This window comes from Poecile atricapillus, chromosome 2 (genome assembly GCF_030490865.1).
Source record: "Poecile atricapillus isolate bPoeAtr1 chromosome 2, bPoeAtr1.hap1, whole genome shotgun sequence".
Taxonomy (NCBI): domain Eukaryota; kingdom Metazoa; phylum Chordata; class Aves; order Passeriformes; family Paridae; genus Poecile; species Poecile atricapillus.
Genome location: NC_081250.1, coordinates 16582017 through 16604872, shown reverse-complemented (window position 1 = coordinate 16604872; position 22856 = coordinate 16582017). Strand labels below are relative to the sequence as shown.

The following is a 22856-nucleotide window of genomic DNA, read 5'->3' as shown; positions in this document are numbered from 1 at the left end:
AACAAGACATCTGCTTTAGGCCAGGAAGAGGATGGGGAAAAAGGACAGGAACAAAAAATACAACCTATATTTGGAAGAATTTGTAGTCAAGAAGGTCTGACTGAGCAGCCAAAGTACTTGATCTGCATGAGATTTAAAAAAAAAAAATCTCAATCATACAGACAAGGAAGTATTTGAAAAATATTTAACGATAATAAATTTAGACCCCAAGAAACAATTCATTCCCTAGGAAAAACAACACTACTGTGATTTGTTGGAGTCAAGTTTCTAAAGCCTACCCAATAATCTCTCATTTCTCAAAAAGCCTCCAAATCCCAATGACCACTGAAATGTCCCTTTTGCTATTTTTTATGAGGTCATGCAGCCCAGGCTAATTAAGACAGAAAAATACTCTCCCACAGTTGGGTATCCCCCTATTCCATATGCCATCTAAAAAGCCCGCCCTCCAGTTATGCTGGCTACTACTCCCAAAGACCAGCAGAAGGACGAGTAGAGCATCAGGATACCATGCACAGAGGCCTCCTGCATACAGGAGTATTTGTGAAGTTATCCCTCCTCACACAAAAGCTTAAACTTTCCTTGACAGCTGAGAAAGATCATTGACTGAGAAGGCACACATATTTTGAGGTACCAGAAAGGAGCATATCCTTACCCCTGAAGGGTGAAAATATAGGGAAAGGTGTGATTTCCTTCCCACTGAAATCACACCTTGCTAAGGTAAAGTCCTCAATCTGTCCTGAGGCATGGCTCCCTAGTCAGAGGGCAGGTTACTGTCCAAGATCAGGAACTGTTTACATCACTTGAGTTGTGTGGCCCAAATCCCTCCTCTCTGGTAGGATGGGATACCAACACCACCACTACCATGACAACACACAGACAGAACCCCCTTTGAAGTACTCCCTGTTTCACACCTTAGGAGCTGGCAGTGGAGGCCATGTACTTCATCTCTTACCCAACCTGCAAACAGGAACTATCCAGAATTTCCTTTTCTAGAATAATTTCATCCCCATTTTATGTATTTGTGGAACAAAGAGCAGACCTCAGCAACCAATAGAAAAGGTCCATATTAATAGCCCCTTCCAATTAGACTTCTATTTTAATTGTTGTTTTCTTTGAATAACACTCCATACACATTATATGCAAGAGTTACAATGTTAAGCACAAAGCAAGGAAACAAAGACATTCCATTAGCATTCAACTGAGCCCTATGTTTCCACTTTCCTTATTCATTCATTTTTAAATCCTGTCTCTTATTTTTAAGTAGAAAACCAGAAGGCAAGCTGTTCATATACATTATAAAAGTTGCATCATGACCTAAATACTGCAACATGTTATGCTATGCCACATTTTGCTAATATATTTTTTAAAAACCCATGAGTTCCCCCAATCCAGGAATTCTGTTCATACTCATGACTAACATTCCTAAAAATGTTTGACACTTATTAGTGACACTTGACACTTGGTTAATGCCATCCTTCAAATGGAATTCATATACAGATGCCTTCTAAAATGTGAAGCAGCAAGAATGGTTCAATGTTCAATGCTGCCAAAAGGCAGAACAACTATTGCACGTACTAAGGACAGACTACATAAAATTCCATTTTTCCACATGCAAACAAAGCTACTGTTGGGATGCATGAAATAGAAGCCTCTCCAAGTCCCTCAGAGAGAGAAAAAAATGTAGAGATTAAATTAGAGCCTTTAGAGAAACTTAAATATATTAAGCCACAATCATGAAGTAAGAGCATAAGTTTTAGTTTTAAGTAGAAATATATCCTAAGTGCCTTAAGATACTGTGTTAGCTAGTAAAAAGCCCAAAAGCCTAGTCTGAAGTTCAGCAGTGCTACCTTTTACAAAATTAACTTAGCTCCAAACATAACAAAAACATAGTAAAATATTGCTTCCATTTCTAGATAGAACAGATAGAATTATTTGTGTAAACAGATAAAATATATATGTAGATTTTGAGTAAGAACTGGCACTTGCACATTAGAATTAAGCTGATTGGTGTAGGAAGAATATTTTAGAACAGTGTTTTTAGCTGACTGGATGATTTATGAATAAAATCCTCCTGTATTGGGATGACAACAGAACAACACCAGCCTTTATTCAAGCAGTTTTCTTATTACAAAGTTTCAATTAAATACTGTTAGGCTAAACACTAAGAGGTGACAAAGTTGCAGCACTCCATTACTGTGTGCTGTCAAATGGGAAAACTTCAGTGTATAACAAGTTTCTTTTCTTCTGCAATGATTTGTTGATTAAATGTCTTTGCCTAAGCACTAAACGTTTTAGTTATTTGCTCAAATTACTACTTTGGCAGCAGGATTAAATGAACATAGCTGAGATGTGGAATGCATTTCATGTCCTGTAAGAACTAGATTAGGAACATTTTCAAGCCTTGCAGATAATTCAGGCAATTTCAGTTTGCAGATTAACAGTTTAGATTAGAACTAACTAGACATGCAGTCTTTTGCATTATTTTAATGAGAACTGCTGGCATCCACAAGATATAAGCTAAAAGCTTCACAGACAGCAAAGGCGGGAGGGTAGAGGGAGAAGCCAAGAACTGTGTGACAGAAACAGGAGGGAGCCGAGAGTTTCAGTGTTCTTCAACTGTTACTTTCACATCTCTTTTTAAGCAAAAACTGAAAGCAGACTAGAAGACAGCACACATGTTTACATTAAATGTAATATATAAGCACCAGTTAACTATTCAATTTTAAGACAACACAGTACAAAGACTGTCATCTGACTTCTTTCCTAAAGGTTCAGAATTACTTTGCAATCTAGTATTAAAAGCTTCAAAGAAATTGTTTTTTCTCCAGTTGTCCTTGTAAACAAAAATTTGATCTCCTTCAATAGCAAAGTGGATATTCTTTACAGAACATCATAGCTTTTGAAGTTTCCCTCCTGTAAGCTCCAACCTGTATCCCCAGTTCACCTTTAACAATTGTGTGACTATAACAAAATTGCTGTTTGAAATTGCTTCCACATCACTAGATTCAATATTTAAAAAAAATTAAGAAAACCTCTCATATAATTTAATGGGGTACATGAAGAGACAGTTAAAATTGCATGGCTCTCCACACTGCATACCATGTATTTTTGTCAAATGCAACTTGTATTACAAAGTGTCCTTGAAAAATTTACATAAATACTATTGTAAAGTCAAAACTTGTTCTGCACCCAAATAATTGACGCAGTAAAATCAAGTCTTCAGTTCAGTGACATGTCATGGTCAAATGATGAGGAACCTGTCCATCACTCCACAGCCGATCTTTACAAGTCACATTTTCTTCCCCTCTCCAAACTGCCACCCACACAGGCACATCTCCACAATATTGTGTGTGCATTGTTCAAGCCATCTGCCCATCTCTCTCAGCTAATTCCCACCATGTGCCAGTTCATAGAGCACATAACTGCATGTACAGGCTCCCTCCACAGATCTCATAAGCTCACACTGTAAATCATCTTCAGAAGTCAAACATCCTACTGCAAACACACCAGTCCATACCCTCAGCACTTGCTGCCCAACCTCTCTTCTCCCTCTTTAAACTTCAGTTCCATTCACTGTGTTTGATATTCCCTGTAAGATAAAGTCCCCAAGAGAAGAGCTGGTTCCACTTGACAAAGGTCAGAAAGTAGCTTATCCGATCACACCAAAGCTGGCTGGCCTAGCAAAAACAAACCAAAATGCCTCCTTAGTACGTGGCATGGGCTGCTCCACATTTTTCATCTTCAAGCTGTTGGAATATGTGCAAATTCAAGCACAGAAAAACTCATCCAGGACAAACTACTAACAGAGAACTGCCCTAAAGCAGCCCAGTAATCAGGAAGTTAAACAGAGCTCTTAAATACTGAGTGCCCAATAGCTGCTCAGATGCTTGGAGTTCTGTTGCTGGGCTTGATCACTCTCAGCAACCAAGCTGCAGGAACAGCTTTACACTCAGTTATATTTGCCTTTGTTGTGCTCATGCACCTTTAAAATGCAACGCTGCAGTACAGTTGCTTCAAAAGTAAACACAAGAAAATTGTTCAGTTTTATGTTCTGGACTTTTTGAAAAAGAAATCCACCTATCATTAGCTGATTAAAGAAAAAATTAGGATTACTACAATCAGTTGCCACAGGAATTCAGCAATCTCTATTGTGCATCACAGAATGCATTCACAGAATGAAACTATGCAAAGTCATCAATACATCCATTAGTATTCTCTTTTGTTCATCCCATCATGTATCAATCTTTGATATTTACAGAATGCATGTTTTCTGATAACACAAGCACTACAGTTGAAGTTTCCAGGGCCTGTTTTCTTCACCAAGGTCTTGCCATTTTAGCTCAGAGATCCATATCAAACCACCCAGTCAAAATTTTTATCATACGAGCTTATGTTACATAGAACCTACAGCACCTTATTTTTCAAGTCAACAGGAAATACTTTTACAGAATGGTGAAGATGTACATTCTGGAAGTGGTCTGGAGACTTCTAGACATCAGTACTTGAACCTGCCTGAGAATTAAATGGGGACGCTCCAAAGTGGAATTTCTGAAAAGTGGTTTCCTTACTCAGAAAACAGGAGCAAACCTCCCTAAAGCAAGGGCTTGTAACACTATGCGGAACTTCAGATATAGGAGTCTGAAGTTGCTGCTTCACTGATCTGATAAGGTTTTTAATAAATCAAAGCTTTATTTGAGTTTGTTACTTCTGACTGCTAATTGTAAAAGGCTTGGACATCTCTAAACCATTCACACCTATGTTCTTAGACCAAGTCTTCCACATCCAAGCTTTAGTAACGTGTTTTTAAAAGGTTTAAATATGCCATACACACTAGATTAGACTTTTGGCTCAGGAGGGAAATGCAATTTATGTTGAATATCATGTCCCTAGATCACTGCAAATAACTGAGGAGCTATATACTGAAATACGTAGGTACCCCTCAGATTCAGGTTTTCCCTTATCTGTTTTTCATAGAGCTTGTCAGACTTCTTTGTAAACACACTGCACCAAGGTAGACTTTTTGGCTGCTACTGATGGTTATTACATCAGAGTATCAGTTATAAATTAGAGAAGAGAGACACACTGGCAAGTCACAGCAGCAAGTGCCACAAGTTTCTATAGTCTGAAGAACTTTCAGGAGCCAACTACTTACCTGGAAGCCATCCAAGTAGATCTACACAGACTGTGGTTATTAGTAGCAGGTACTCAGCAGGGAGCATTCAGGGTTTCTATCACCACACACATAGCCTCAATGGATATATTACATTCCAAAGTGGTACAGGAAACTAAAGTTTCAAAATTTACAAACAGGGTTGCTTACATTACATATGCCATGCAGGTAAAAATAGGAGTATCAATCAGATGTGTCAATTGTCTCCTGCAACAGGTTTACAGTACCTGTGCCATACAGCAATTCCATTGAAGAAATTCTCTCTGCAATGCATTAGGCTAGGCAACACCTAACACATTTACTTCAAGGGGATGGATGATGTGCTGAGTACATTCCAATACCCACAGAGTTATATCTGGCCTGGAATTTACCTGCCTACAAGTTGGATTGTTCCTGACTGATCAGCACTCCAATTCCCCCACAGGAAAGTGAAGTAAGCCATCAGAAGAGTTAACTCAGAAGTTCAAACTCAACTTGCCCAGTGTACTAGGACAAGAGACACCCTCCCACAGCACCACAGACAAGGCTATAGAGGGTCACCAGTACACTTCATCTGCTGTTTTTCTTCAACATAAGCAGATCACTACCCATATTCTTGTTACTTGAATCAGTTGCTCTGCCATTCATATTATTATTATCATCAGTAAAAACAACTGTGGGAAATTTAAAAAGCAAGCATTTATGTGGGGACAAAGAACAGGAAGGGACTTAGTCTTAAGTACAGACTGATAAAATGACAGGACCAACCCAGCCTCCATACTGAAAGGGGAACTAAAGGCAAAAAGCCACACACACTCCGGACCACTGGCACATCTCAACTAAAATTCTGCATCACAAAGATCAGTGCTAAAGTATGTGCAATACAAAAACGTTCAAGGGTTTTACTGAAGTGATTCTTATCAAAGCATGTCATTTGGTTGTACTTTTCTACCATTCCTGAATTTGTGTGTGCACAAGTAAAAGCTCAAGACTTTAATTACACCATAGCTTGCAAGCTACTAATAGCAACATATTGCAGTCACTGAATGTGTCCACCTCCTGTCCAAGGCCTCTCCAGGGGGCTGGCAGTCAATCCTTCACTGACAGTGAAAACAAGAAATAGAACAAGACTATTCAGCACGCTTCTCTCCTCACAGAGTGAGAGGTAGTGTCAAATAGAAATATCAGAGCTCTTGATTATTTAAATAACTGCTCCAGAAACATGGAGGAATCTGAAAGCCAGGTAAGGTACAGAAGGATGCCTAACCATTAAGAGCAGTTCTAAACCCCAAGATACCTTTCACTATGCAAACCCCAAAACTATAAACAGCATGATTAAAATTCTTTCAACTTCATTCAGTAAACAGTAATTCTTTGCATCTACTAAGACAGAAATCCTCAATAAACACGGCAAAGCTAGCATCTAACCTTCAACTCAAGGGAATTTCCTTCCAGCATCTAAAACAAAAAAATCCACTGGTATGAAATAATATCATGTCTGTTGAGTTTCTCCAGATAAGATGCAGTAAATCAGCTATACAAAATGCAGAGAAACTAGAAGAACTTGAAATCTCTTCTCATCAGGTAAAGACCTTGCACAATAATGCTGGCATTCATTCAAGGCACCAGAAGATGAGATGATCACCACCACCACCACACCGCAGTCCACAAACAAGATTTCAGTCTGTTTCTTTTTAGAAACATTATCTTGACAAACAACATTGACTAGTCAGATTCTTTATCTCAAGGGTCAAGACACACACCAAATTACTGTTTAACAAACACATGCAGCAGTGTAAGCAGCACTGCCTGTAATTTGCAAACTCTTTTTCAGACAAGCCCTTCCCCCAAATCCTGTATGCACGAGACAATCAGCTAGAAGCAAATCCTTCATTTCCATCAATAATATTCCCCTGACCAGTCCTGAATAGCCTTGATAGCAAATTAGCATTTCTATGCGCTGAGACCAAATTTAGTCAATCTCACTGTGTCTTTGCCAATTCTCTTTTACTTGAAAGTTGCTTTTCACTCTGTTGATTAACTGTAAATACAAGAGTCTGAATTTTTTAATCATCCTCTTTTTTGAGAAAGGTAGACGGAGAAAAGCTTCTTTATCAAGGGGAGAAGTTAATTCCAATAGAAAGTTTAAGAAACATACATATATCATGAATATATATACATACACACTTAAACAATAAATAATTTTTTTAAAAAAAACAATTGAGGAATTCCATTTTAATCCAGGCTGCAAACATTGTAGCAAGAAACAAATCTCTCCACTAGGAATGTGATTTATAAAGCAATGCAGACTCTAACAGATGGAGCCTGGGAAGGTACATGCCAGCTGCTCTGTTAGTAGCATTTTCTACCCAATGCAACAAACAAGGTTCATGTTGGCTCTGGACTAAGCCACCCCCCTTATTAAAAAAACTATATATACATATATAATTTATATACAATATATAAAAATACTGTTGATAATGTAGTTTTCAGTTCTTCTGCCAAATCAAATCAAAGAGATGTCTCAGTAAATATGTTGGCACAATACATTGTCACTGTCAGTTGTCACAGTCTGTCTATACAACCATAATGGCATGCCACACTGAACTCAAGTGACTGAAGCAGACATGCCCACATGTCATTTTCACATAACTCTTGTACACTCATTTAGTAAGGCTTCAAGGCTGCACACACAGCAAGGGTAAGAAATTTGGTCCAAATCTTACATTCTGTGTTTTACATGATTTAGACAATATAAGCTTCAATACAGAAACCACATATTCTGTTCCTGTAAAGCACTGCCCAATAGTAGCACATACAGTTGCTTCAAAACTACACCTTGAACTTTTCTTGCAGTGTCTGATTTATCACATTGTGACATCAAACACCATTTTCTTCAGAGCTGACATAAAGCAGCCTCTGACATCAGAGATATCAGCCAGAGCTCCAGAGTGTTGGATTCATCATCCCTAGAAGTATTTTAATGACATGTGGATGTGACACCTAGGACGTGGTTTACTAGTGGCCTTGGCAGAGCTGGGTTAATGACTGCACTTGACCGCCTCAAAGGCCTTCTCCAATCTAAATAATTCTGTGATTCTAATGCCACCCTTGGGCTGTCAGACAGAAAAAGAAATCCTTGGCACTTCCATAGCAGTCTTCTTCCTTCAACACTATGAAAGCTACCCAAGGCTTTGGAGTGTATGATTATTTTGGCACACCAGACAGCAGATAACAGTGAATTAGAGAACTTACAGTGCCTAGAGAAACAAATAGAATGTCTCTCAAATATTGATCTTTTGTTTTTTTAATAGGGCTTGAAATTAAAATGGCTGTTTACTTTAAGTGACAGCACCCACCCACAAATATTAGCTCATCTAGCAAGACACGCACCTTGATAAGTCAGAGACTTATTTTTCATTCTTTTTTTTGTGAGAATAAGAAGGAAACACTTTACTATTTATTAGTTACTTCAATACCCTATCTGTGATATAGTGGCAGCAACATAGAACCAAACTTGAGTTTCTCCAAACAAACAGAAAAATCAGAAATTGACAGACTTTGATGTCATGCAAACCTTTGAATCCAGACACCACAGAGTAACCTGCTTTGGGTCAAAGCTTCCCAGTTCACTCTGTGTGAAAAAGTTTATGTTCACAACATCTCCTCCTATGGATTTTGTTTACCTCTTTAGTTTACTCTCTAGGACTGGTGACTCCTGACATGAAGTCTTATTTCTGTTTTGATAAATCACACTAAGGGTCTAAACCCAGAATACAACAAATCTTCATCTGAAGACAAGCAACAGGCTAAAATTTGATGACTTCATAGGTCAGCTTCAAAGACTACCTTTTTTTTCCCCCAGATTCTCATTCTCTAGTCCTCCCTACCTTTTATGCAGGCCTGGAATCATACCAGATAGCATTGAACAAGCAAGGTTAACACAACAAGATTTAGCATTAAGGATCAAATTTCATCTCAGCATGTCCTGGTATCACAGATTATTATCACAGACATTCCAGTATTCAAAGGGTGGTTAGGAAAAGATGGAATCTCCCTTTTTACAAGTTACTTCTGGGGAGATTCCTATTAGACACAATAGGAAAAGTTTTCACAATGAGAACAACCAGTCACTGGAATAATCTTGTCAGGGAAGCGGTGGAATTCCCAACACCAGTTTTCAACTGGACAGGGTGCTGGGGCATCTTGTCTAGATTATGCTTTCTTATGCCCAAGAAAAGTTGAACCAGATGATTCTTAAGGTCCCCTTCCAACCTGGTATTCTATTTGATGTCAATAGTGCTCTGAACCCATACAATAGGGTAACCTCAACATCTGTATGCAAAACAAACACATTGAATGTCAGCATCCACTAAAGTTGGTGGATTGGTGCACAAACAAGCAGGCTCAAAGCTACACTCTGCACTGCAACAGGTTCCTCCCCATGGAGACATCAGAGATATTGCAAAACAACAAAGCAGTGAAGGAAGTGGGAAAAGGGAGCACTGAAAGTCATTAACAGGCCTGTCCAGCTCCAGGGAGAATCTCAAGGCAAAAAAACCATAGAGCCAAGAGTTACACTAGCCTTCAGACAATCAGCAAATTTCTGTCTTGCACGTGTTCCTAATTCAGGAACAGCTCTCATGTTTAAGAGTCACTTTAGACACACAGCTGCTGCCCAGATTTTACAGTTCAGGCAGTTCTGAAACATCACAGTATTTTTAAAACAAAGAAAACAATGGCCATTATAGGATCAAATTCTCTCCTCGTGCTTTGTATCACTACGCTGCTATTTAGTTTCTTGAAGATGGATATTCAGTCCAGCACACAATCATCACGAATTTCACTGTACTTAGCAGCGTACTTAGACCAGAAATTAGTAGATTCCCAGAATTTTGTAGTAGATTGTTTCCCAGCACAAGGCATATTCTCACACAACACACAGGCTATACAGTGATCTCATGGTAATAAAGTAATGGACTGCAATACAAGGAATTATTGTTTTTATAAGAACTTGCACGTAATTTGAAAAAATTAACCTAGTTTCTGTTTCTAGCTGATCACATAAACAGCAAATACTGCTCAGACTTTGATGTACTCCTGGACCTGACTGTACAGTTTTTATTTGATAGTGGCTGTAAGCACACTACATCCAGCTTCTGTCTGCATAATTATTTTTATTAAGTTGAAATTTTATCCTATGGTTAGCAACAACATTGCAAAACCTTACATGCAGAAGCTCTCTTACATACTGGGTTATTTCAATTGCAACAAGTAGATTTTCATCTCCTCTAAAAACCACACACAACAGAGCAAAAGAGATAGCTCAGGAGAATGGAGAAGGAGAGGGAGTAGGAATGGTGAGTCAATAATATTTCTTTCCTCACCAAAAAGTGAACAGAAGAACAGATAACCAGAACTAAATAAATACAGTAACCTCCACATCCAGCAATAGGTAAAACCCAATTTACAGAAAGCAACAGAAGAAAGCAAACAAATTATTTTATAGGAAATACAGCATCAAGTTCAGGAGTGAGGGAATTCTTTGTCTGGCTTTTCTAAACTCCTTGGTGAGACAATTGTTGTGCTGTTAGCTAATACAGCAGCAGCTCAAGTGAGTAACTTTCCCTATAAATACAGCTGCAATGCCTCTTACAGACACAGTTACAGCAAAGTTTTCTAATCAGTGCTGAAGTTGCACTGGTGTTTTTAAGATGCACCTCCACACGATTTTAAAGACTGCCTCCCCTTCATGTACAATGTAGAGGGCAGGTGTAGGCATATGCAGAAGGTGCAGAGTCATAGAGGACAGCAGAGCTGCACTTCCGCGCAACCAGATGCATGAGAACAGTCATATCCACATCGCTCCCTGTCTCCCTGCTCCAGCAGTAAAACAAAACCTGAACTATTCTATTTCAGCACTTGTCATAGGGCCATCAGGACACATTGCTATCTCGTCTGTAATCAGCTTGAATGGCCTTATTACAGCTGCAGAGGGGCTGTGCTCAGAGAAACAGTCCCCTCACAACAGGAACACATCACCGCAGCTGTGTATCCACCCATACCCACACTGCCACTACCTCTGCATCTGTACACCCAGGAGGAAGCTGGGCTGAAACACAGGGGAGGCCATGGGAGGACATACACAGCAGTGCAGCAGCATGTGGGATGGTGGATCTGTCATTTCCAACTGCTTCAAAGCTCGGGATGGCCTCTCTGCACTGCAAGAAGCAGAAGTAGTAGTCCAAGAAAATTTTATGCCCATTAAGTCTGCTGGTAAAGCTTACTATCAGAGATAAGATTCTCACTATGATGCAAGCACATTTCATAAGTTCTGTTCAAAATTAATTTAAAACAGCATGAAGTGGCTGTGTCAATAAGGAAAAAAAAAAATACAGCTATACTCTAAAAACATGCTCTTGGTTTCACCAAAGAATACACAGTACTTACATGTAAATTAAATCCTGCATGAATAAGGGTACAGAGAAGAAAAAACTTTTTACACTAAACCAGCCTAAACACTGAAGATACGTCCAAAGCAAAACTCAAGACTGGTCTTTTCACCACCTCCCCTCCCCACCCGCTCTTGGGTTAGGGAACTGCTTTTCAGCTTCCTGCCTGTTGTTTTTCAAAGGAAACTGGAAAGCACAAAAAACCAAACAGACTGACAACAAGCATGTTTTCTGTTCAACAACTACATAAATTAATTTTGCTATTCACAAAAGGAGAATTTTCTTATCGTCATGGATGGCCATATTTTTGCACCCATTATAGTTAAATGATGTTGCATTTTTCTTAACTTTCACAATGCTTGTTTGCATTTAGTCATTTTCTGAGGAGGCAAAAAGCTTAAATGAGTGTGTTTGCTCATTATTTATGTTCTCTATTTGCATAACTCCTGCACAACTGCTCCATTAAACACCTCTTCTCCTTCAAGGCCAATTTTAAAAAGCCTCCTGCTTTATGAGACTGACAAGTATGACTCACAGTATTCCCCACATTCATTCCCCCAGGCCTCGTGGGATGTTCTGCAGCCAGTAAAAGTACCTGTTCCAGTTCATACTCCCCCACTCCCACTGCTGCTGCAGAAAGCCCTTACAGCAATCTGGGAAAAAAGTAAAGCTATTTCTCTGCTGTAGGCAGGAAACAAATAGTATTTGCTTTTCACATTGTCCTTCTCAGTACCACAGTTAGCAAGAGAGAGTGGCTGAACACAATGAAGGAAGGTTACACACACTCTTCCCCATTCTTCCTGTGCTCTTATTCCCACCAGAAACTTGGGAGTTTCTCAAGACCCTCAAATTGCTTTTCAGATATCCTTCAAACCACTCCCATTTTCTATCAGCAAGGCAGAAAGTTATTCAACACAGATTATCTACTCTTAAAGTTCCTTCCATGCCCAAGGAACACATTTAAATACTCCACACATGACATTCAGGACCAAAACCAGCAACTTCTCTCTCCAGCAGAGACAGAAATCAACAGGTACCATATCCCTGCCTACTTGGCTTCTATCCCCAGTAAACAAGCTTCTCTCATAATTACAAAAATACCTCCCTCAGTCTCTGAACAGTCAGTATTCATTCACTGCAGAGTACTGAGAAGAGCTGATTTTACAGTTTGTGTTAACATACAGTAGGTTTTCAAAGAGGGAATGTGTGCTAGAAAGCTTTCCACTGGCTATTATCATTCTCCACTGGTTAAAGGACAAACTGATAAAGAGGAATGAAATACACATTTAGAAATGACAGCCACTACTGAAGAGATACAAAATTTCTGACAAAGTAAACTGCACTGTATGAGCCCAGACTTCAAATACATCTACGGGAACAACAATTTCTCTAACGTTCAAAGTTAAAGGCACCTTAGAAATTAGATTAAAAATCTGTTGCCATTTAAGACAAATCCCAGGACTACTGCAGCAACCACATCATTTCAGTGCTGGGAGAACATATGGTGTGCTGCAGCAGGAAACACACCCACGGTATTTGAAGAGAGCCCTTGTAGAGCCAAGCACTTCCAAACCAGACGCATATTTTATCTAATGCGGCTAAAGCCAGGAGTTTGCATCACAGAAACAATAGCTCCTCCCAGAGATTTAGAAATCCTGCGAGTCAGACAGCAAATCAAAAGCTGAACAATCTCCAACCAGGTCTCAAAGATCTTGCCAACGTAAGTGCGTTGATCCACCATAGACTTGCTAGTCTGATACTCTCTGGACCTTGACTGAAGCACCATCCAAGCCACCTGCCATGAGGCTTCTCAGTGGAAATCCTGGAGGTTATAACCATATTTTATAAAACCCTTTAAGGATCCATTCCAGCTCTGCTTTGTGGACACACGCATGTTAAGAGAATGCCATTCCTCCTGACACATTCACTTTCCTTCACTGTTAAGCGAACCAAAGCCCTGCAAGCAGAGAAGTTTTATTATACTCATTTTACTCCTCAGTCTCAAAAGAGTAACAAAAGGACCAATTTCCTGAAGAAGACAGGTTTCTAATATAGGAAAGACCTGGCTGCATATAAATATGAGAGGGCTCCTAAGAATTTTAGTAATAGGGAGAATCATGTCACTCCCATTCCACTGTCTTCCCAGCTGCATTTCGTATCCTCTGTAGTCTGCTCATCATGGCTTCCTCAGGTAGCTAGAGACTACTGCAGAGATAAGGATTTAGTCTCAACTCTGTGCCAACAAAGATAATTTTAAAACAAGATGTGTATAAATGTCTTCAGTAGCTGAAGGTTTCAAATTACGAGCAAACCCATGCTAGTAGAAACTGTTTGTAGGAAAGGCATCATGAAAAATAGTTGCATAATATAAGTTGCAAGGCAGTAAAATGTGTAATTAAATAATAGAAAGAGATTAATTAAAAAAATAGGCAAGGGAGAATAGGTTTTCAGATCAAATCTGGAGTGAGACAAAGTCAACATCATGAGAGTGAGACAAAAGGTCTAACAAGCAATCTGCAGCAAGTAAAAGAAGACTTGAGCAGGGGTAGAGAAATCAGCAAATTCGTATTAATATCACAACCTAGGAGAAGAACATGGAAAGAGAGAAACATCATTACTAATATTTAGTGACATAAGAACAACCAACATTACTAGGTATGTGAAAAGACAAGCCATGGCATGGCATTCTGCAGCTACTTAGATGTTCCTGCATTAATCTGATGCACCTGCCTGAATACCTTGTTCTTCTCTTGCCCATTTGTTTTATGCATATATTTTCTTATCACAGGCTCTAGAAAATGTAGAACTATTGCATGAGGACCACAGCTCAAATATTAACTTGTAGCATACCTGCTAAAAGTCAAATAAGATGCACAGCTGACAATGATTACTGCAGGGCAAATACTGCTTGGCAGATTTGCTGACCCCAAAGTACAACAAGGAGATCAGAAAACGAAAGTGAAAATATACATCTAGTAAAAGATTATCCGTGAAACAAACAAAAAAACCCCCAAAACAACAAAAAAAGCCAACAAAAAACACCACACTTGCCTGATAAGGCATAGCTTATAAAAAGCATTATCATGTGAAACACTGGTGTGAAAGTAGCCAGCGGAGTCTACACTTCAATTCTTTTCCAAGAATTGTTATGCTTCAAGTGGTAAACAAACTTTTGTTCCTTGGAATTATTTATAACTTTAAGACCACCCAGAAGGAACACTACATTCAACTCTAAAGATGTCAAACCAACATTTGTTTTACTAAGACTCCTCCGTGCGAGTTCTGAGAGGCCTTCCTGCTTTCTTAACGAAAGTGGAAACAGTACCACATTTTATTCCTATTTGAGGTTACAATAAAGCTAGGACAGTGATGCACTCTCTTCCCCATGAATTATTTAACTGTACATCACTACCAAGTACCAAAGCTTCCTTGCACATGGAGCAGCACTTTTGCTGTAAAAAGAGTATAGAGAATTATTTTGGGCTCAGAGAGGGAGGGATGACACTATCAGAAATATATCTGATATCTTAGCATAAGAAACACAAGAAAGATGCAATCTCATTGCAGAGGAGACAACCTTTACTGTTCTTTTAGAATATTCCACAATGTCAGAAGATACAGCATGGCAAACCATCTGTGGAGGTTATGAAGAGACTTTATCATAGGGGAGGCTCAAACTAAGGGATGTTTTGATTTTCAGATACTTTTTCAGTTTGCCAAACCCCAGCACTTACTAAACATACTTGATCTGGAACCTTTGACAAGAATATTATTAAAAATAAAGTCCCTTTGTAAGTAGTCAGTCTTTTTCAGAGTTAAACTAACCTGCTTCTTTAGCTCAGCCAGCAGGTTACCTACCAATTCCAACTCACTTTAATACAAACCGCTGAATTTTACAAGTTGTACCAGAAAATGCTATACTTATGTTTCACTCTAAGTTGAAAGTCTCATACAGGATTCCCCACCCCTCCTTTTCTTCTGAACTATCAGCATCATAGTAGCAAATATATATTCTTCTAAGCAAGCATGCATGGCTCCTGTTAACATCATTAAGGGCTTGCATAAGTAATGAGCAACACTATTTGCAGTCTCAAGAAAAGGCAGCATCTACACTGTTATTAATTAACCAAAGGAAAATAACGCATTCCCTCTAAAATTAGGAGGAAAAGTTTAGAGTTCTGTTTTCATCTGCTGCCTAATAAATGCTTTAAAGAGCCCACTTAAAAGAGTTAGAAATGCTGCATCTTCTATTTCAATACCTGACACTAAGCTGATGAAACACTTGACTGAGCCCCTCCAGCACAGTCAGGACACACTGACAGGCTGGGGGTGCAGGAGGAAAGGCACCTGCAGGACCATTCTGCTCAGAGCTGTGTTCGGGAGCACACTGTGACCTACTCTCCACAGCACCTTGGTCTTGGCTCTCAAGGGCTCTCTGCAAGTTCTAAGCTGCAGAAGGCTATTTCCAAAACCCACAGGAGACATCAAGTCTCTGTGGCTGCTGCCTCACCAGCAAGGTCAGGAAAAGGGAGGAACCAGACTGAGGAACGCTACCACTTAAAATTCAGCAGTTACTTCCCTTTACGTAGGGGTAGAGGGAGGTGAGGATCCTTCTAACCAAGCTCACCCATCTCTGTCACCTCCGCTCAGATTTGGGATTGAAGTGGAAGGAATAACAAGACCACTCTAGGGAACACAGATGCTAAAGAGAGCACGAATGCTCAGATAGTTATGAACAAGCCTGGACACTGAGTAAGCGGTGTCCCACAAGTAATTTCCTACCATTTAACAATAAAAACCACACTGCACTCCTTTAGACTCCAAGTCACTTAATAAGGACTGAACACAGGCAGAGAGAGCAAGATACCCCTTTATCCCTCAAGGCTGTCTTGCCATGCCAGGACTGACACTTTGTCCACGCAGCTGCCACTCCAACATTCTGTAGCTAAGCGAGATTTCGGTCACCAGAAATGTCAAACACAGACTGCTTTCACTAATGAGAAATAGAGCGGCATCTTCTCGTGTTTCTGCCAAGACCCACCAACACACAGACAAACAGTACTGTGAGCCTTATGTAACTCCCAAGGTTCGCAAAAAATGAGAATCTCAAGGTTCTTATGAGAGTCAATACATAAAATTCTTAAAAAGTAATTGCTGCTAATGAGTTGATGCTCAATGATGCTTTCAGGTGCATATTTTCCAAAAAGAGTCATTACACTGCCTCTGTGCTTACTGTCTCTGTGTTTCTGTGTTTCACCCACTTTTTGCTGTGTTGCAGTGTAACAGAGGCAGCCTGGAAAGGGGTGGGGTGGCAGGGGGAACAGCACTGGAAGTCCACACTATCAGGTTCTGTTCCCAAATCTGACAATATGTCCCTATATGACCTTCCATAAGGCAGTTAAAAATTCCATGCCTCATATGCTTTTGTAATATGAAGACAGTTCAAAATGCTAAACAAAGATACTGGGAAGTCGTAGCAGTTCTTTTGTTTCAGAGTTCAGACTTTTTTTCTGTTAAACTTAGATTAGATACTAGCAGGAACTTTGCCCTCAGAGGTACAACACTTCCTACATGTACTCAGCCTGCTCCGGTACTCTTCACTACAACTGCCTTCATTCTCCACTTTATGAGACCTTCCCAAGCCTCATCTATTTTCTCTTTACCAGGAGAGCTACTTACTGTAACCTCTCAGAGAACCAGAAGGAAGTAGTAGATTGTTGCCCCATTTAATCATATTTCTTTCTTCCCTCCAACAATTCCACAGGACTGTGCACAGCAAGAGCAGCACAGGGAGCAAGGATCTCACTCACACTGACCACAGACATCCTGCAAGCTTCTTCCTTCCAACAATGCACAAACAGAAGGGAGTGGAGAGCACTTCCCTTGTGGAAGAAACAATACATACCTGTAAAATCTTATTCCAATCCACTTTACTGCACCTGATTCAGGCAGCACTTATGAAAAATGGAGAAGGAATAGCAGCCAACATCTTGCTGGCTTCTTAAACCAAATATACCAAAATTTATGGAATTTGGAAAAGCTAATCTCATATCATCTACCTCTTCTGGACACAAACCAGACATATAACACCATAGGATTAGTTTTCTTTAAATTCAGTGTAATCATTTGCTGATTCAGTGAAGTTGGGCTACAGTCTTATTACTGCCGATAAGCTAAAGCTTTATTTTGCAAAACACAAAGATACTTGCATAGGCACAGGAGACCTATACAAGGCACAGAAGAACTATAAGCCCAACCCACCAACCTGTGCCTATATTATTATTCTAAAAAGAAGTCCAAAACCACACACAGAATTGCTTGTGTCTTTTATACTGCTGGCAAATGTTTGCTTAAAGTACCTTTAAAGAACATTATTTCAAAGTATAATACAACACCTTTTGAAAAAGAGTATTATTTAAACCTACAAAGCATAATAGATTATACATTTTTATCTCATTGCTCTCTTAATTTTGAACTATATTTGGTGTTACAGAAAATGAACTTAATTTGCTTTTTTTGTTAAATGTTCCAAATTTAGCAATCAAATCTGCAGAAGAAAAAATACCACTGCATTTACTCTCAATACAAACTCAAACTATGAACATAAAAGCATGCAAGTTCTTACAGCACATAAAGGATTTGTATTAGTGACAATTTAAGAAGTTTATCCTTTTAGAGCAGCTCATTTCCTGAATTAGACATTCTGAGTGAACTTCTTTGTACTGAACTAAGTTAAGCACTTTCCATGTGCCAGGCAATGAAATCGAGTGTCTGACCACCTACCAATGTTAAAAGAAAAGCCACCAAAAAAAGGTTCATTAGTGTTGGAAAGGAAATATCTATTGTAGAGAAGCGTAGAACATCCAAGTTATGAAGCAAAAATAGTTACTCTATGCATCTTGGAAGATAACACAAATATTTATGAAACTTTTTGCATGCAACACTTCTGCTCAATGCCACACATTTACTTTTATATAACCTGGAAAGATACTTTAATTTTTTTGGAATAGCAGTTAAACTGAAATCTGTCTGCGCTTTTGTCTGTTTTACCCAAAATAACTTGTTATTTCACCGTTCAGTTTCCACACACCAGTCAGAAGCTACAGAAGGAAGTAACATGACAGAAAAACACATATTCAGGCAACACAGCACTTACTTCCTTAAAATGTCACTGAATTTATTTTTCTAAAGCTGCTAAATCTACCCACTTCAGACTATCAGGATGACAATTTACACAAGGAGTGCAAACTATTTGTTTAGAGATTCTCACAGTCATATTAAAATTATATTTGAGCTTAAAAAAAAAATTGCAACAGGATCTTCACAAGTGGTCTAGAAACTTGAAACTGACAAAAACTATGTATATCTGCATATGCATAAACAGGGTTATGAGGAACACTTGATTTAGACAGGAGAAGAGCTGTAAGCAGCGCTTTATAGCACAGAGAGGCCTCTCTGGGATACACCAGTCAACTGAAGTTGTTCAAAAGGAAGCCATCAATGCAGTAACACTGAAGAAGCTGATTTCCTGTGTCATTCTAATGCTTCATAAGCTAGTTATTGTAAATAAGTTCCTTAAAACACCAAAATAACTCAATACAGCCAGAAAAATGACTAGAGAATCTCTAGTCAGGAAGTTAGTACTTTTCAGCTGATGAATCATAACTAGAACTGCAAATGCTTTAACTCCTTGTTATTTCTGTATTAAGTAGCACTGATCAAGTTCATACTGTCTAGGATACTGATGAAACTCCTCACTAGCATCTTCAGCTTTATGCTACAGATTTTCAGATAGCCTTTTGGTTACAAGCGCACCAGAAGGATTAGTCCCAGAATACACCTGCAGGCAAAAGGATCTGGGGAAGACATCAGCTATGGGAGCTTACATTTTGAAAATAGTTTTTAAAAATTAATACATCTGTATAGAAGAAAAAATTCTCCAGAAGGCAAAAACATGCCTTAAAGATTTAAGGTTCAAAACCTGCTCTTCAAACTGTTCAGAGTTTAAGCCTCTGACCTAAAACAGGGATCCAATTTTCTACCTGCTTGTTACTGAAGCTTCCAACCAGAAACATCACCAGATTTTAAATATCATCAGAGATTAAATACACTAATGTACTTATAATGCCCTTTTCCTTCTATTCAAAGCCAAAATCACCACCAAAACACCACAATGTTCTTCAGTTACTACTTCTACATTTGGTTTTTACTTTTTTCTGTCTCCCTTTTTCTCCCATCCCCCTCAAGACTGTCACCATTCTGTACTTTCCTTTTTGCACTGCAGGTCTTCCTTAGAAGCTTATTTGCTCTACTTCTCCTGAATTATTTTCTCTTCCTAACAAATAAACTTTCAAGATAACCAAAATACACATGATCTAGAGGGCTGGCTAACTGTGTTACCAGCCAGCATTCTGATATAGTCACAATATGCCTTAGCAAAAACCTGCTTCCTGCCTTTCTAAGAACCGTAATTTTCAACTTTAGATTCCTGAATGCTGTCACCTTTTGTAAATGCTTCAGTAAAAGGATACTTACTCTCCACACAACTATATTCACCTTCAGGGAGCCAAGTTCCAGCCAGATGAGCTTTTCCCCATTTCTCTCTCTTTTTTTTTTCCCACCCCCCATGAGGAATCCCTAAAGACACTGAAGAAAAGTTTTCCTCAAAAAATCAGCATGACTGAAATTTTATTAGAATTATTCTCAGCTTAAGTTAAACAGACAAAACAAAATTCCTGTATTTTTAAATAAAATATATATATATAGCTTGAATACAGCAATATTAGTGGTGGGAAATTACTTTCCTGCTTAATTCACCACAGAATATAAACCCAAACACTGAGAATATCATTCTGTCTCCCATTACAATCATTATAAATTGTTAGTGCCAGCACTCAGAATAGTCTGACAAACCTGTTCCACCCCAGTGGCACAACTCAGAGGGAGTAACAGCACATGGTAATTTTTACCACTATAGAGCACTTCACTTTTTCCAGAGAAAAAAAGAAATCCCTTCATATTCAAAGGGGCTGAACTGAGCCAGCTCTAAGTTACAGATAAGTAACCGTAAGCTTCAATATGTAGCTACTTGTGAAGTATTTTAACATTCATTTCATGACCAGGTTCTCTATTCTGGCCTGTCTTTTTTATAAAATGCTCAATTACACTAAACACATAGATTTTGTATTGTATATTTGTTAACCCTCTTCCCTTCCTTTTTTCTCTTCCCACGCCACAATACTTATACACTCAAATCTCATAACCCAGTGCCCTGTGTCATATTGCCTAATCCGGCAGCAGCCCCACCACATGCACTGGCAGTATAATCTGTTCAGCAGTCCAACTGGACAGCAGATGGCTTTGCATCAAGTGCTGATTAAAAAAAACACCTCCATCAAACATTTAAAAAAATACATAATTTTATCAATACAGTTACCATTTTTACTGAGCAAATGTACAAAACATGTAAAATACAAGCAAGGTAATACATTTTCCAAAGCTACTGTACAAGACTGCATTAGGAATTTTAGAATTCCAGCTTCCTTTCAAAAGGGATAAACACAGCTGTACAAAGATAAAACAGACCCTACCATCCCACATCCAGCTGACCTTGATACTTGAGGTGAAAATGAGCTACCAAATTAAAAAAAAAAAAAAACGAAAAAAGGAAAAGCCACCCCAAATGACCGGATGGGAATTTGCTCAAGTGTTGTGTTTATTTGGTTTGTTTGATTGAAGTAAGAAAAGACAAGTTTTATGACTCTGAAGAATATGATGTAACTGAAGATTCTCTGCACCTTTCTGACATAGGGAAAAGTCAGAAGCAGGAGACACGTCAAAACTTGTGCTGCAATTACCATACTCATGTATTTGTCATATTTCCCATGAGTAAAACCAAATGAACCTCGCCTCTTACAAGCATTTATATCAGCAGCTTTCTCTGGGTGGAGCAAACAACTCGGAAGCATAAATAGACATTAACTCATACTACCTCATATACCACAAAAAAAACAACCAAAAAAAAAAAAATCCTTGAAAATATGGCTTGTTAGAGTAGTTTTAATTCAAATATCTCCTTAAAAAAATAACTTTGTATTATTAAAGATGTTTCCATATTTGCTGCTCCATTACTAGAAACAGTAAGATAGCTTACCAGCAAGGATGGATACCAAAGACGTTAGTAACCTGCATTAAATACTTATCACAGGTGATCTAGTATTAGATTCAACAAGTTCACTCTACGACCTGTCTAGTAAATAAGGTTTGTTTGCCTTTCACCTTCAAATTTTTCACAGAAAAAAAAAGCTGAGTTTCAGCATCTCTGGATAATTCTGCATCCAGATCTGTATGACTACGCAGACTTAGAGTCACGTGATGTAAATCCTGAAAAAATAATAATAGTAAATTGTGCTTAAAGTAGCTTCACAAACACAGACTCAAAACAAGGTCAAGAAGCACTGGCAATCTATGGGGGGGGGGGGGAACCCCACACCGACCAGTGGAGAGACGCTACAACCAATGGAGCCTCTTCCAGCACGAGAGACCCGGTCTGCAATCACTGTTGCAGGGTGTTAGAGCCGGGCAGGCGGCGAGAGGCACCGATTGCCATTTTGAAACACCGCCTCACGCTCGCACGGCGGTGCCAGCCCACGGGCAGCCTCCTGCCCCCGCACGGTGCTCAGGCAGCGCTGCGGACCCGCAGCACCGCGGCTCCCTCGGCCCCGCCGGGACCCGCACGCCGAGGAGGACCCGGCGCGGATCCCCGAGCTCCGTGTGCGGGGCCCCTTCCGCTCCCCGCGCCGCTGCGGCGGCGGCCCCGGCGGAGCGCGGTGCGGGGCCGCCGGCACCCGCGCCCCACGTGCGGCGCATCCGCCCGGCCACCGCCACCGACCGCCGCCCCGGGGCCCGTCCGCGGCCCCCGAAGGGACCCCGCCGCCGGGAAGCCCTGGGGAAACCCCGGATACCGAGTCGGAGCTGGCTGCACGGAGAGGCTCGGGGGCCCTCGCGCCTCACACACCCCCACCCCTGCCCTAGGAGGTCTCCGGGATGTGACTCATGATAAATAAATACGGGGGGGGGAAGGAAAAAAAAAAAAAAAAAAAAAAGAAGACACACCCTCAGCGCCGGACTGACATAATAACCCCCTCCCTTCCCCTCTGGAGGGGGGGAAGGGAAGCCTGGCCGTTCAGCTGGGAAAGTTGAAAGAAAAGGCAAACCCGAGGGACCGGCTGCGGGGCGGGAGCCGCGGCGAGGGC

At 39.8% G+C, this 22856-nt stretch overlaps 1 protein-coding gene across 12 annotated transcripts in view; it reads right to left on the bottom strand.

Moving 5' to 3' along the window:
* The window catches only part of ABI1 (abl interactor 1), a 77413-nt gene that overhangs the window by 54163 nt on the left and 394 nt on the right, over positions 1–22856 (bottom strand). The gene's annotated exons all lie outside the window — the stretch shown is intronic.